The sequence below is a fragment of the Protopterus annectens genome, chromosome 5.part0 (genome assembly GCF_019279795.1).
Source record: "Protopterus annectens isolate FY-2018-M chromosome 5.part0, PAN1.0, whole genome shotgun sequence".
Taxonomy (NCBI): domain Eukaryota; kingdom Metazoa; phylum Chordata; order Ceratodontiformes; family Protopteridae; genus Protopterus; species Protopterus annectens.
Genome location: NC_056735.1, coordinates 1,113,321,900 through 1,113,337,589, shown reverse-complemented (window position 1 = coordinate 1,113,337,589; position 15,690 = coordinate 1,113,321,900). Strand labels below are relative to the sequence as shown.

At 41.5% G+C, this 15,690-nt stretch overlaps 1 protein-coding gene across 1 annotated transcript in view; it reads left to right on the top strand.

The window, feature by feature from the left end:
- LOC122802327 (mitochondrial intermediate peptidase) overlaps positions 1-15,690 on the top strand; it is a 2,150,265-nt gene that overhangs the window by 399,693 nt on the left and 1,734,882 nt on the right. The window lies entirely within an intron of this gene.

Below are 15,690 nucleotides of genomic sequence, written 5' to 3'. Positions count from 1 at the left end.
TTACCATAAATGTAGAAGTTCGAGTGTATTCACTGTTGCAGTCCTGGTTACCCTCCCTCCAGCCCTCTGTTTTTCTTTTACTATGCCTCTTCTTTCTTTTATTATGCTTAAAAGCCTTTTTGGTGTATTTGCTTTTGTTTGCCGTTATATTTTTGTGTTTCTTATTATATACATGCACACACACGTATATATTTTATATATATATATATATATATATATAAATATATATACATTTTGCTCCCCATTTGGGGGGGCACCTGACATCTGGGGAAGAAAAACTGATGTTATGGCATTGGCTGCATGTTTTATACCCTGACGACCTGATGTCATGGAAGAAGGGATAGCAACCGACGCAGGACCCAAGACTTTGTTAATCAGGCCGACTGAGAGCAACCTGACAGCAGATTACCCAAATGTAATGACTGCAACAGTGAATACACTCGAACATCTACATTTATGGTAAGTGTACACAACTGTACTTTTGTGTGGTGGTAATGGGGCTGTCCAATACATATGGGGGGTTGGATGGAGCTTCCCCATGAATAAGCACATGGCATTCTTTTTTTGAGCTTGCTGTAAGAAAATTGACAAAACATGATCAGTCATGAGGAAACATTTGTAAACTGGTGGAGGTTAGTAATTAATGTATTCTTATGTATGTGTGTTATATACCTAGACATAGATATATATGTATATGTGTGTGTGTGTGTCTATATATATATATATATATATATATATATATATATATATATATATATATATATATAGTCTAGTGGCAGCCTGATCTATCCAAGTTGAGGAACACAGAGAACAGCTTAAAGTGTGGTTATTTTATTGGCCAGAGAGCAATTGGTGTTTAGCAGGGCCTCATATAGAAGTAGGCATTTGGAAACTAAATTTTTATTATAAAACTACCTCAGATACTTTTCCCAGTAACTCACTTGCACAAAGAGCAACTCATTTGTGCACTGAGGCAGTGCTCCTCACTGCACAAGTGAGCAACTCATTTGTGCAGTGAGGAGCACTGCCTCACAAATTTACTCCTAAACTGACTAGTTTTTGCTTCTAGCCTCAAAAGTACCCAAGCTAGCCTGCATTTAACCCCCTTGTACCACACCCTTGTAGTTCACCTAGAGGGGCCTGATGTCATGAATATGCATTTTCCCAAATTCTCAGCCACCAGCCTGGTGGATATGGGCATCCTGATGTAACAATTTTGTCATTTTCACTGACAAACAGCTAATCCTTAGAGAAACTGATAGTGTGTGAGAGATGTCATTGTACAGTGTCAGTGAAGGCAAGACTCACACTCAGAATAGCAATTGTGTTGTCAGTAACACACACACACACTACACCCACCACAAACAGTAAGCACCTGACACATAGACCAACATGTGCTGAGGCACTAAATAACAATCTTCCTAAACCCCAAAGACATCCCACGACCCACATCAGTTATCCTCAGCAGCCAATGCCAGACTGACAAACCTTCCAACTTAGTAAAATCAACCCTAGAGGTGTTAATCCTCAATGCTAGGATCCTAAACAAGAAACTTCACTTCCTGCAAGCTCTCCTCACCTTGGAGAATGCATACATCTATGCAGTTACCAAGACATGGTTTAAAGCAACTGAGGGCACACTGGCAGTGCAGGGATACAATGCCTTCCACATATTAGAACAGTTACTGCACAGGCAGGAACTGAAATTGGAGATGTCTCGATCTACATCAAAAACAGAAGTACCTCAAATGTGGTCATACAGAATGGTGCACTTAAGCTTCTCCAAGTCCAAATTACCACAGATAAGAGTCCCATATCATTTCCTTGTATGCTGTGTATCACCCTCTATGACCCATAAAACCCATATCTCATACATAGATCTACTGCAGACACTTATCATTCCACCTAATAGCATATTCATGGGAGACTTTAACTATCCTTCTTTTAACTGGGCATTCTACTTCCCCAAACTTGCAGAACCAGAAATACCTGGACTTTGTAAACACAAACACTTAGGACCTCTGAGTCCATTTGCCAGCTAGGGGTGCAAACATACTGGATCTGGTAGTCAGAAATATGGGAAAACCCAGCACTCTCCTGCAGTATAGTGTCCTCTTTGGTAAGGTCAGACCATAAAGCTGTCTCCTTCAAATTAAAAGTCAATGCTGGGACCCCAGAAAACCCTGTAAAAGTTAGAATCTACTCTAAGGCAAACTGTTAAGGGATTACCTGGCAAAATTTCATGATCTCTATTTATGTACTTTATTTTACATTTGTTGACTGGGATAGTCCAACTGGATACATGTCCATTTTCAGCAGAGGTCCAGGGAGATAAGCTCCAAAGGTGGTTACATATGCAGTCATTACAATGTACATATAGAACAGGAGTCATCATAACATTATACAAATATAACACATTTTACAGTCCAGTGAAATTTATACAAATATAACACATTTTATACTCTAGTTAAATTTGTACAGTTTAACAGTCTTCTAAACTGACTTAACAAAGATGTTTGAGTACCACTTGCAGACATAGTATTAGTACACCAGTGTGCATAAAGATGTAGTCAGGCTTGGAGCAGGGACATATCAACTGAGACTTGAAATACTCCTTGAGAGCTTTTTTAAATTGAGATAGGGTGGTATTTAGGGTAAAATTAACAGGAAGTGAATTCCAAATTTTGCCAGCAGAGTTGGCAAACAGGGAGTCACCAGCTGAGTTGTTGGATTTGATGGTTTGCACTTCCAGTCTGTTAGATGACCAGAGTGATCTGGAGTTGGAGTGGGGATAGATGATGTTTTTCAGGACAGATGTATTATCTGGTTGGTTAAGTGCTTTGTGAGCCACAATGAGTTGATTATACTGAATCTGCCTGGGTAGCTCTAGCCATCCGAGATGATTTAGATTTTTACAATGATACGTTCTATAGGGTAGACTAGTTGCAAATCTAGCTAGGTTGTTATAGCAGCTTGAGAGTTTAAGATCAGTTTTATTTAGGTTGGCAAGTAAAGGGGAAGCATAGTAGAGTGTGGAGAGTAGATGGGGAGTGGGCAATGGAAGTCCTAGCATATGGGGTAAGGAATGGCTTTATCCTATATAGCGAGCCCAGTTTTCTGTTAATGGTTTTGATTGTTTTGTTGATGTGCACATCGAACTTAAGATTATCTAAACCTGGAGAACAGAGCTGCCTGTGCAGAACTGTACACAGAAACTCGGTACAGTCATACTAATAGATGCATAGAGACAGTAGTCTCTGCCAGAAACAAGCCCAGGAAAAAAAAACATCCACCCTGGTGAAATTCAAGCATAAACAGATTGTACAACAAAAGGCAAAATGTCATAGCTAAAATGAGACAGTGCAATGCCCTGTATGAGAAGAAAAAACTCTCATCAGAGTAATCAAGCCAATTTTGAGGCAAAGATAACCTCCCAGGCCAAGAGCAACCCACAATTCTTTATTTAGTTATGTCCAAAATCTTAAAGGTAGTACACAATAGTGTGCAGAACTGATTGTTAATTAAGCCTCTTACACACAGCCAGATGATATAGCATATCTGATGGCTGACAAATTCAAGTTTATCTCCTCTGCTCCACTCCCCTGGCCACTGTCCCCAAGTAATACTATGAAACCTACCCCCCAGACTGTCACTAGGGAGCAGGTACTAAATAAATACACATCCTAAGGCTAAGAATGCTCCATCAGTGGGCCCTGGTTATATCACAGAATACCATCTAAAGCATGACTTATCTGGTCCTTTGGAGTCATATTTTAACCATAGCCTCCAGGCAGGATTTGTGCCATGTGAATGGAGGACTGCAATGGTCATCCCTCACAAGGGCAGTTCATCAATGGACTCAGTAGAACAACACACTCATAAGTCAGACAAGTTTTGTATGCAAAGCCATGGAAGAAATTATTATGGATATGAATAATAATGTAATAGGAAACCTCTAGATACTGGATCCAACCAATTTGGCTTTGTCATAGGCAGATCATGCCTACTCAACATGGCAAACTTCTTTGAAAAAGTCACCAAGGCAATGCATTAGGGCAAAATGGTGCATACTGCCTACCTTGACCGTGCCAGGGCATTTGATTCAATACCCCACTCAAGCATTGTAAACAAACTAATGGAATTGGGCATTAACCTCTATATTACATGCTGGGTAGCCAGCTGATTCTCTGCTAGAACCCAGGAAGTTAGGATGGGGAGAACACCTCCCCAAAGAGATCAGTCATTATCCGAGTCGCTCAGGGCTCAGTGCTGGATCCACTGTTTTTGGCATTTACTTTTTGGAAGTTAAAACCAGTGTCAGAGGCCTTTGGCTGATCATGTTTGCAGATGACTGCAAACTAGGAGCAGTCATAGAATCCCCCAGTACACTAACATCCTCCTGAAAGGACTAACACAGACAAAATGACAGGTTCCAAAGCCACGGCTTAAACCTTATTGCCAAATAATACATGGTAGTACCCTCTGGGAAGTTGGCCACCCTAGGAAACTACCTCATTTATAACACGCTCCTAAGAATGGATCCATTCATCAGGAATTTGGAATTATATGTGGATAATAACCTGGCTTTCGATCAACATGTGTCTAAGGTTCATAGGGCGATACTAGGCTATTGGCTCGAAGGCCCTTATAAGCCTAGCCAAGAATTTCACCCATGTTCCCACAAAGTCAGCACCTGTTTTTCCTGTCCAGCAGGGACAGAGGTGGGATCCCAGGGGTATATTTTCTGTTTCCCATCCAGTCGTCCAGGTTCCTCTTAAAGAGGGCTAGTGAGGTACACTGCTTGACATGGAGAGGAAGTGTGTTCCACAGATGGGGGAGTCATTGGGACACACATCTATCCCACCAACAAGTTCTATTAATGTCACTGACCAGGTTGAGACCTTGCGTGCGGGTTGTGTGATTAGAGTTTGACTTACAGATATGCAGAAACTCCATCAAAGCTGGGTCTGAGATGGCCTTGCATGCCAGACACAGGTCACCTCTGACCAGTCTGTATGAGACTGAGTAGAGGGACAGGGCTTTTAGCCTATCTGTATAGGATATTTGTTTGAGACCCTGGATTTTCCTTGTCAGGAACCTCTGTGGTGTCTCCAACTGCTGCATGTGCTTGGTGAGGTACATGCCGAAGGCGGCATTGTACTTGATAATGAGTCTGATAAGGGAGGAGTACAGGGATGTTGTGACCTCCTTATTCCTGGATGAAATTCCCTTACTTACGAGGTGGGCCATGTAGAAAGCCTTCCATACCACAGAGGACACATGGTGGTCAAAAGGCAAGTTGCTATCAACCTGGGTGCCCACATTGTTATTAATGTGATAATTAGTGGAGACAATGATTTTCCCAAAGGGGATAATGATGCATTTCTTGTCATTCAGTTTGAGGCCATACTTCTGGTACCAGTCATTAGTTTGATTAAGGCCCTCTTGGAGGATGTTCACGTCTTTAGGGGAATTTATGACAGTGCCCAGCTTGCAGTCATCTGCAAACTTGGTCAACCACAGAACACTGGTTTTGGCGTGCACCTCAGAAAAGTATATCCCAAACAGTAGAGGCCCTAAGTCCAATCCTTGGGGCACGCCGCTTGTTACGGGTGTACTACTAGAGGTGGCTTCCCCTGTTTTTGACTGAGTGGGTTCTATCAGTGCACCAGTTGGCTACCCATCTGGTAACATATGGGTTGATGCTTGGCTGGGAGAGTTTATCTATTATGCCCATGTGGGGAATAGTGTTGAAGACTTTGGCTAGGTCAAGGTAGGCAGTGTGCACAGTTTTGCCCTCATCCATGGCTTTGGTGACAGTTTCGAAGATGGCGACCATGATCTCCTTTTGACAAAACCAAACTATGTGGGATCAAGTGATTGGAGGTTGCTAATATCCTTGTTTATAAGGTCCATGATAGTGCTTTCCATGGCCTTGCAGATCAGGCTACTTAGGCTGATGAGCCTATAGTTGTCTGGTCAGTGGAAGCTCCACCTTTGTGCAGAGGGATGACAGTGGCTGTCCTCCATTCTGCAGGGATGAAGCCATTGCACACGCTTTGGTTGAATAGGGTGCCTAGTGGTGCTGAGAGCTCTTGCCTGAGTTCATGTAGAAGACAGCTAGGGATGTTGTCGGGTCCCATGGTGGCTGTATTTTTTTGCCTGTGAGAGCGCATTAATAATCTGCTCCCTGATGATGGGAGAGGGGCAGGTGCTGAGGATGTCTTGATTTACTGATGGGTGGGGGGCAGGGGGGGTGAAGTTTTCATTGAACTTGCCTGCCAGCAGGTTGGGTATATCTATGGCGTTTGTGTATGTGGCATTCTTGACCGCCAATTCAGAGCAGATCTTGGAGTTACCTTTGATATTGCAGATCTCTGCAAAGAATGCCTTGTGACTGTCCTTAGTGGATGTGGCCAATTTGGACTTGAAGTTAGCCTTAGAGGATTTCACCAGTGACCTTATTTGCTTGTTCAGACAAAGGAGCAATTGTTTCCAACTTTGCACCTGCTCCTTTTTGGTCCTTGTCAGCAATTTTTTTCCTTTTATTATAGAGTCTGTTTATTGCTGCTGTCCACCAGACAGGTTTACTCTTCCTTGAGGAAGATGATTTGGTCCTAGCAGGTATTGCTGTGTCCTTGCAGCTATATAGGTACTCCTATATTTTTTGGTGTAGGCTTGGACATTAGTGTTTGATTCAACTGAAGGGATGTTGGCTGTGCAGCTGCTTATACCTGCTCTCAGGAGGTTGCAGTCAGCTTTGGAAAAATGTTTTTGTTCAACCCTGGCAAGAGGAGTGGTCAGGGGAGATGGTGACTTTAAAAATGATTGCTTTATGGTCGGATCTATGACACTGTAGGGGTGCTTCAGTGGCTTCTCATGTTGGTTAGTACCAGGTCCAAGATATTTTCACGTCTTGTGGAGGTGTTGACCAGCTGATTTAATGCATTGACAAAGTCAAGGAATCTCTGGGTGTTCGTGTTTGACCTAGAATAGGTCTTCCACTCTACGAGTGGGTAGTTAAAGTCGCCCAGGATCAGGGTAGAGGGTTGAATCTTGATAGATTCAAGTAAGCCCAAATAGGTGGAGTGGTGTTTTGTCAACGGTTAACTGCACCCGGAGTGTCTCCTGTGCGTCATATTGTTTGACCAGCCTGGAGTTGTGTATGTCTTCGATAAATATTGAAACTGCACCTCCTTTGGCATTGTAGCTCTCTGTTTGGGGTCTGAAAGTATGGTAGTAAGGAAATCATTCTATGTTGCTCAACTTGTAAGCAAGGGCTTTGCATTTATATCCAAGAAGGTCATCGTTCCTCTGTATTTAACCCTTATCGGACCCATCATAGAGTAAGATGCCCCCTTTGGTATGTATCTGAGCAAGTACATGCAGCAACTAGAACCTCCAGTGAGGTTTCTTGCAAAAAGAGTCCTGGGTGTCAACATGTCCTATGCAGATCACTTCAAAGCCCTATTTCCTATACTGTATTCTGCAGACCGTTGCGAGACATTCTGTGACTGGCATACAAGGCTTCCTTGGATCCCACTTTGATGGACCTTTTGCACCTCCACAAAACCAATAGTGTCAGATCAGAACTACTCAATGAAGCGACTTGAGCTTGACTTGCAACATGCTGGATGGGACAGGTATGTATTGGACAGGTATATTTCTCAGAGAATTCACCACATCTGGAACAGGCCTCCCATATGTGTGAAACATTGGTCTTTTCTCACCCTGTGCAAGCCTAACCTGAATCAATGAATGGAAAATTGGAAATTCACCCCAGGTTTAGCACCAATGTCTCTAATGAACAGAGGCAGTTTATAAGTCATACACTATCTTACATGTACCCCTTAAAATATCCTATAAGGTTCACAAAAACTTGCAGATACATTTAGGATGCAGGGCTAGACTTGTAAAGGCCCCATGGTTATTAGCCGAGTATACTCCTATGAACCTAAATTTATTAAAACTGTATTAGAATTGTCTAAGTAGCCCATAGCATCTAAAATCCTAGCTCTCTGCATTTACATAGTCATTGTCTCTCTTGAGTTATAATATTTTCCCATTTGGCTAAACAGGGGCTTCTAGGAAAGATCGAAAACAAGTGAGAAGTTAACATGGTCTGATTTGGTTCATTTCAGTTGACTAGAAGCCCAGTACACCAATTACATAAGCTAATAAATAAGTGCATTGTGTTATATCGAGCAGCTACTCTTCAGCGAGTAATATTTACCACTCAAATATTTCTCAGCTGTGTACTCCTTTATCTCGCGTGCAAGCTTACTGCCATCATTCTGGGGCTAAGACCAGCCCTTTACATGGCAAAAAATACCAATATTGATAGGGGGGGGGGGGCTCAAGCATTTGTTATAGAATACTAAACAACATGACCTACTCTTCAAATTGCTTGAGTGAGAGGAGCTGCACTTAGTGTATTCTCCACAACTTGATTTTAAAATAAAATAAAATCACTTATTGATTTTTCACAAGAGCTTTCCCCACACATCTTTTGGGGCAGGGATGCAGGATTCTCCAGCTAAAATGAGAGCTGATAAGCTTACGAAGACCATCCTTATTAAAAACCTTAATTCTTATCATGAAATCACCTAGGTTTAAAGGGAGTCTCATCTGTCTGCAGTGTAACTTGATTTATCCAATACTTAATCCTTAAAGTCCAACTCTCATGTAGACAAACACCACATGGGAAAGACTTGCATACCCTACAAAGTTATGAATAGCTCTAATGTTTTCCAGAATGTCCACCTAGGTACGTACCAAGGGCCGAAGAAAAGTGTAAATCATAATTCAACATTAAATTTACCACTAAGTATTCTCATCCTCCCTACCACAGTTGAACTTAATTATATTGAAAAATGTCAAACCTTATGAATTATCCCCTTGAAATATATAATCATTTGCATTAAATAAATATACTTTCCCTTTTGAATTAATGAAAACTACAAGAAAAACTTAGCCAAGCTAGTGATTTCACTGTGTGATACCTTAAACCTTCTGGAATAGAGGCCCACAGGGATGTATAGAAATGATCCCTTAATGACATCAAGTGTTTCAGGTATATCGCTTTTGAATGCCCATGACTTTTTACATTTTACTTTTTAACTCTTTATGGACATATTCAGTCCAACAAACACAAATGCCTGTAACTGTGGACAGGCACTTTTCAGCCTTCTTAGGGCCTCTTCAGCACAGCATAAGTGGATTGTTTGGCCATACTCGAGAAACGCAGGGTTTTTAAACCAGCTGATGTTCATAACCATTAAGGTGGCTGCAAAATATCCCAACTAACAAACAAAACCAAAAAGAAGGGCTCTCAGACAAACTAATTAGTAAGAAAAACCTAACCAAGCTAGAGTTTTCACTGTGTGATACCTTAAACCTACTGGAATTACAGGTTCATGCAATATATGCAAATAACTAACCCCTTATGGAGATCACATGTTTCAGCTGTATGGCTTCTGAATGTTTTGGTCTTTCTAGCTTGGCCAGGCTTATTTTGTAGTTTTTACTAATTGGTTTGTCTGTGTGACTTTTTTAGATTTTAGTTTTGTTTGGTGGTTGGGATATTTTGCAGACACCTTATTGGTTATGGACATCAGCTGGGTTTAAAGATCCTCTGTTTCTAGAGTATAGACAAACAGTCCACTTATGCTGTGCTGACAAGGTCATAAGAAGGCTGAAATGTGCATGTCGACAGCTTGTGATGTTTGGCTTTGTTGGCCTGAATCCATCCATAAAAATTTGAAAAGGAAAATGTAAAAAGTCATGGACATTCAGAAGCCATGTAGCTGAAACACTTGATGTCCTTAAGGGGTCATTTGCATATATCCCAGGGGCCTCTATTCCAGGAGGTTTAAGGTGTCACACAATGAAAACTCTAGCATGGATAGATTTTTCTTTTATTTATTACTACTTGATTTGTCTGTGTGACCTTTTTACTTTTTTTTTTCTTTTTTCTTAGTGGGGATATTTTGCCCTTAGTGATAATGGGCATCAGCTGGGTTTAAACCCTGTGTTTCTAGAATGTGGCTAAACATTCTGCTTATGATGTGCTGATGAGATCATGCGAAGGCCGAAACATGCATGTCCATGTGAAATGTAAAAAGTCATGTACATTCAGAAGCCATATAGCTGAAACACTTGATGTTGTTAAGGAGACATTTGCATATATCCCATGGTCCTCTATTCCAGGAGGTTTAAGGTATTACACAGTGAAAACTCTAGCTTGGCTGTTGAATTAATAGGAAAAAGGATCAATAATATACATTTTTAGTTATTTCATTTAGTCTACATGTACTTATTAGTCATAGGTTTCTCTTGTTCATAAGCTACCCAACTGACTAGCACTCCCTAGGGCTGCCACTGGAGGAAACAGCTGACCGGGTCCCCAGTCTACATCCATTGATGCCATGCAAAATTCTGCTCACATGAGAGCAATCAGCTGAAAGGTGGCCATTTTCCCTGCTACCTGGCGTGAATGAGCTAGTAAAAGCTGCTCAGTTCCATCCTCTCACCCTGCTCTTACAGTGCCTAAGCTCCTATTTGACTGTATTCAGCTTGGTCATAATCAGGGCTGTACTCATCTGTACTACACAGCCTGACTAGACTTAATGGTCATATTTATGTAAAAGTTATAGTGTATCAGACCAAGAAGGAATACAGGTTGGCTAACAAAGAAGCTGTGAGAGAAGTTACAGTGGCAGAGAGCATGACATCAGAGAGACTATCAGCTTCTGGAATTTGGCTTGGCAAATGGCATAAGGAAGCTCTACCATGTTGCAAGGCAACAACAGAAATGCAAACAAAATGCTTATCAGATACCATTCATAAGGGATGCCAGCAAAAATCAGCTCACGAGGCAAGAGGCTGTCAAAAGAAGATTGAGTACTGCAGGAACCCTACAGAAGATGTACTGCCCTGTACACAGCCTGGTATGAAGAAGAGAGTACAGCACACCCTAGAAAAAGTAAGAACAACACTAAGGAAAATTATGTCGGGGAAGCAGTTGACACAGATGAAGTCACTGAAGATATGATAAAGATTTATTCTAAGTGTATGTATCATGGTGTGGAGAAGGCAAACCATAATTGACTAGAGAGTAAGCATTCTAGTGCAAGTGTTCAATTGGAATGAGGCATTCCCGACTGAGGGTTGCACAGAGGTACCAAACTCCTGTCATACTGCATGAAAGTGCTGGAGAGGGTGATTGATAAACATAGGCAGCATAAAGCAAGATGGAGCTGAGCCATTTGTATTCAAATCAGGAATCAGTGCAACTGACCCGTTTAAGGTAGAGGTGGGATTACATCAAGGATCAGCTCTGAGCCCTTTCTTATTTGCAATGGTGATGGACAGGTTGACAAACGAGATCAGACATGAGTCCCCGTGGACTATGATGTTTGCAGATGACATTGTGATCTGTAGTGAGAGTAGGGAACAGGTGGAGGAGACCCTGGAGAGGAGGAGATATGCTCTAGAGAGAAGAGGAATGAAGGTCTGCAGGACTAAGACACTTTCATATATGTGTGTGAATGAGAGGGAGGATAGAGGAATGGTGAGGATGCAGGGAGTAGAAGTGGCGAAGGTAGATGAGTTTAAGTACTTGGGATCAACAGTTCAGAATAGTGGTGGGTGTGGAAGAGAGGTGAAGAAGAGAGTACAGGTAGGATGAAGTGGGTGGAGAAGTGTCAGGAGTGATTTGTGACAGACGAGTACCAGTAAGAGTGAAAGGGAAGGTCTACAAGAGGGTAGTGAGACCAGCTATGTTATATGGGTTGGCGGTAGTGGCATTGACAAAAAGGCAGGAGTCAGAGCTTGACGTGGCAGAGTTGAAGATGTTAAGATTTGCACTGAGTGTGACGAGGATGGACAGGATTAGGAATAAGTATATTAGAGGGTCAGCCCAGATTGGAAGGTTTGGAGACCAAGCCAGAGAGGCAAGATTACGTTGGTTTGGACGTGCTGAGGAGGGTTGCAGAGTGTATTGGGAAAAAGATGCTAAGGATGAAGCTGCCAGGTAACAGGAAAAGAGGTAGGCCTAAGATAAGGTTTATGGATGTGGGGATGTGGTGAGAGAGGACATGCAGGTGGTTGGTGTGACAGAGCAAGATGCAGAGGACAGGAAGAAATGGAAACTGTTGATCCACTGTGGCGACCCCTAACGGGAGCAGCCGAAAGAAGAAGAAGAAGGAGAGCAGAATCATTGTGCATATCACTGATTTAGTGCAGGAAGGACATGGGATGTGGTTATCCAAGTTGTTGACGGTAGCCCTGGCATCGCTTGTGAAAGGGTATACCTGTTTGGGCTGAAGGATACAGACAGTACCTGTAGTAGTGCAGGTTTTCACATTAACACTAGAGGGTGGGGGTAGGGCTTCAACTTGCATTTGTCAGGACACCATCAAAGTCTGAAACAGCCCTCATGGCTGCCTGTGTGATAGCTTCCCCCCTGGATCAGGAGCTAGCCTGATTGTTGTCAGGGATGGAGGCAAAAAAATGACTTAAAAATGAAGTTCCTTTAGTGATCCTTGTTGGCAGCATTTCAAAGGCATACTATCCAGATACATGCTGTTTCTGGGGTTGGGTGTGTGGAAGGAGCTACATTCTGCATGGTGATATATTTTGAGGAACAAGGTCTACATTTCCAGACATCCTGCCCTATTTATTCATTTTGTTTAGTGTTGCATCTGTTTGTGTGTGTGTATATGTATGTATGTATGTGTGTGTGTGTACATATATATATATATATATATATATATATATATATATATATCTATAATATATAAAAACTTGTTTTTTAATCTGAACTTTTCTCCTCGGGCCACTGCCAAAAATGGACCAATGGCTCAGTCGGACTTTCCTGACTACCAAAGGACAAATATGTATATATATATATATATCGCCTCTCTCATTACACATATGGCCAATACAACGTGTGGAAAAATGTCCACATTGCAGAATACCTGTTGAAACTGATATTGTGTGCTGCTATGAAATACAAGACTTAAACCTTGAGCAGCATAACAGTTCTTTTTATGGTGTTTCCAATAAAGTAAGTGGTGCAACAGGCTGAACATTTTCTACTCTGAACGTTTCACTTTTACATCTTTGATTTTTATTTTAGTAAATTTGATATGTATGCTGTGTTCTGCCTGGATCTCGGAGTTTTTCTATATGTTGTCACCAGACCAGAATTGGTCATGTTGTGATAATTAGACACATTATTGTGAAATTCATTGAAAATCTATTCTATTGTTGTGCTTGAAGAACAAGTTAGTCGGGAGGTTTATTTAAAATACTTATAAATACTTATTTTAGAGATTCATGTGTTTTTTAGTTGTATAAAATTATCAAATTCAGATATTTGTGCAGTTCTGCTGCTAAATGATCACCATCGATTTTGCACTGTAAATAGTTTAGTTCTGTGCAATTTTTCCTGGTTAACCTGCACTTTCCAAATGTAATGATATGCAACTTGAGATACTTCTGCTAAAAAGTTGGCTGAAAATACAGGGTTTAACTTGCAAATGAATAATGTGGTAATTAAAGGAAGAAACTGATTAAAAAAAAGCTGCATTAAAAGAAACATCCCAAAAGGTAAGAACCTGTTCCTAATGTTAGTGCTCACCCTGAGCATTCTAATTGCCAGTATTGAAAATGGGAAATAGTGAATTGTTTCAGTGAGCAGTGTACACTATGACTACTACCCTTTTATGTTAACACTTCACCTTATACAAAAGTCAGTAAATTTTATTGGATTTAGGCCTCCAAATTGCTCCTTGGTTTACATACGAATATATATGGTACTTCCATGAAAAGCATTCAAAGGTAGAGGAATGACTTTAATGGTTAGAAGAGAAGCATATAAGAATAAAACAAAACAAGTCAGTATTCCGGTATGTTTGTATTCACATGTGCACATTCTTAAGTAAGAAAGCAAGGAAAACGACAGCAAATGATATAGGTTTGTAGTGCTTTTCCTTGGTTTATGGTAGGTGTTTCACAACTGATGTAGGTATAGTTTCATGTGAGCATAACCAGGACTGCTTCAGTTACCATTTCAGATAATGCTCGTCAAATTTTAGACCTAGTGTTGAACACTACTCAAATAGAATATGGCATAGAACTTAGATTCATAGATGTTTACTAGGCTAACGACCACTAGGGCCTTTTTAAGCCTAGCCATGCATCCCAAATCTGTGACAAGTTCTGATACCCTTGATAAGTATAAGCATGGGCCTGGTAGATGAACCATTTAAAGGTTGCCTGTTTGCATTACAGACATAGGTGGCAAACCAGGGATGAATTTCCGGTTTCCCATCCAGTTGTTCAAGTTGCACTTGAATTGTGTTAGGGAGGAACTCTACTTCCTGTGGATGAGGAGCCTGTTCCATAGATGGGGTAGTCTGTGGGATACATACCTCTCTCTCAATCAGGTCCTATTTATATCACAGCAAGGTTTAAGTCTTTAGAATGGATAATTCTGGTACTGTTTGTTTTGTGGATATGCAGGAGTTCCATCAGAGTGGGGTCTGACAATGCCCTGTATGCCAGGCATAGATCTCCCCTCCAAACCCTGTACGAGACCGACTCCAGGGATAGGACCTTGAGGCAGTCTGCATAGGACATATTACTTATGCCCTGTATTCTTTTAGTAAGAAACCTCTGTGGCTATTCCAGTTGTTGGATATGCATGGTTAGGTACATACCAAAGGGGGCATTGTACTTAATGATAGGTCTGATGAATGCCAAATTCAGTGGAACAATGACTTCCTTGGACTTAGATGCCATACCTTTGTTTATAAGTTGCACAACATAGAATGATATCCTCACCACTGTAGACATGTGATGATCAAAGGCTAGATTACTATCTATGTGTGTCCCTATGTCCCTGACTACTGGATCATCTCTAAGGGGTGGGTTGTCAATATGATAGTTACCAGGGATGGATGACTTACCAAAGGATTATGCATTTCTTGGCATTTAGTTTTAGTCCATGCCTCTGACACCAGTTGTTTGTCTGTGTCAGTCCCTGCTGGAGAGCATTTGTGTCAGTGTGAGATTCAATGACACTCCTAATTTGCACTCATCTGCAAATTTAGTTAGCTTGAGACCACTGACATTGGCCTTGACTTCTGAGAAGTAAATGCCAAAAAGGTGAGGTCCAAGGACTGATCACTGAGGGACTCCACTGAGGGACTGGCCTCTTTGCAGAGGTAGATTCTCTAATTCTAACTTCCTGGGTCCTGTGTGTGAGCCAGTTGGCTATTCACCAGGTGACGTATGGGTTTGTACCTAACCTCTTGAGCTTGTTGACAATGCCCGAGTAGGGTATTGTGTCAAATGCCTTGGCCAGGTCAAGGTAGGTAGTATGAATGATTTTGCCCTCATCCGTTGCTTTGGTGACCTCCTCAAAGACGTCCACCAGGTTGAGTAGGCATGATCTGCCCATGACGAAACCAAACTGGGCTGGTTCTAGTGTCTGGAGGTTTACTATACCTCTATTGATCATCTCCATGGTAAGTCTTTCCATGGCTTTACATATAAGATTAATGAGACTTATGGGTCTGTAGTTTCCAGCGTCTGTCGATGGCCCACTGCAGCTTACTACAGCTCGGGAATTTTAAATTTGGCTTTCTGAACACTAGATGAATTGGAATCAAATACTAGCAT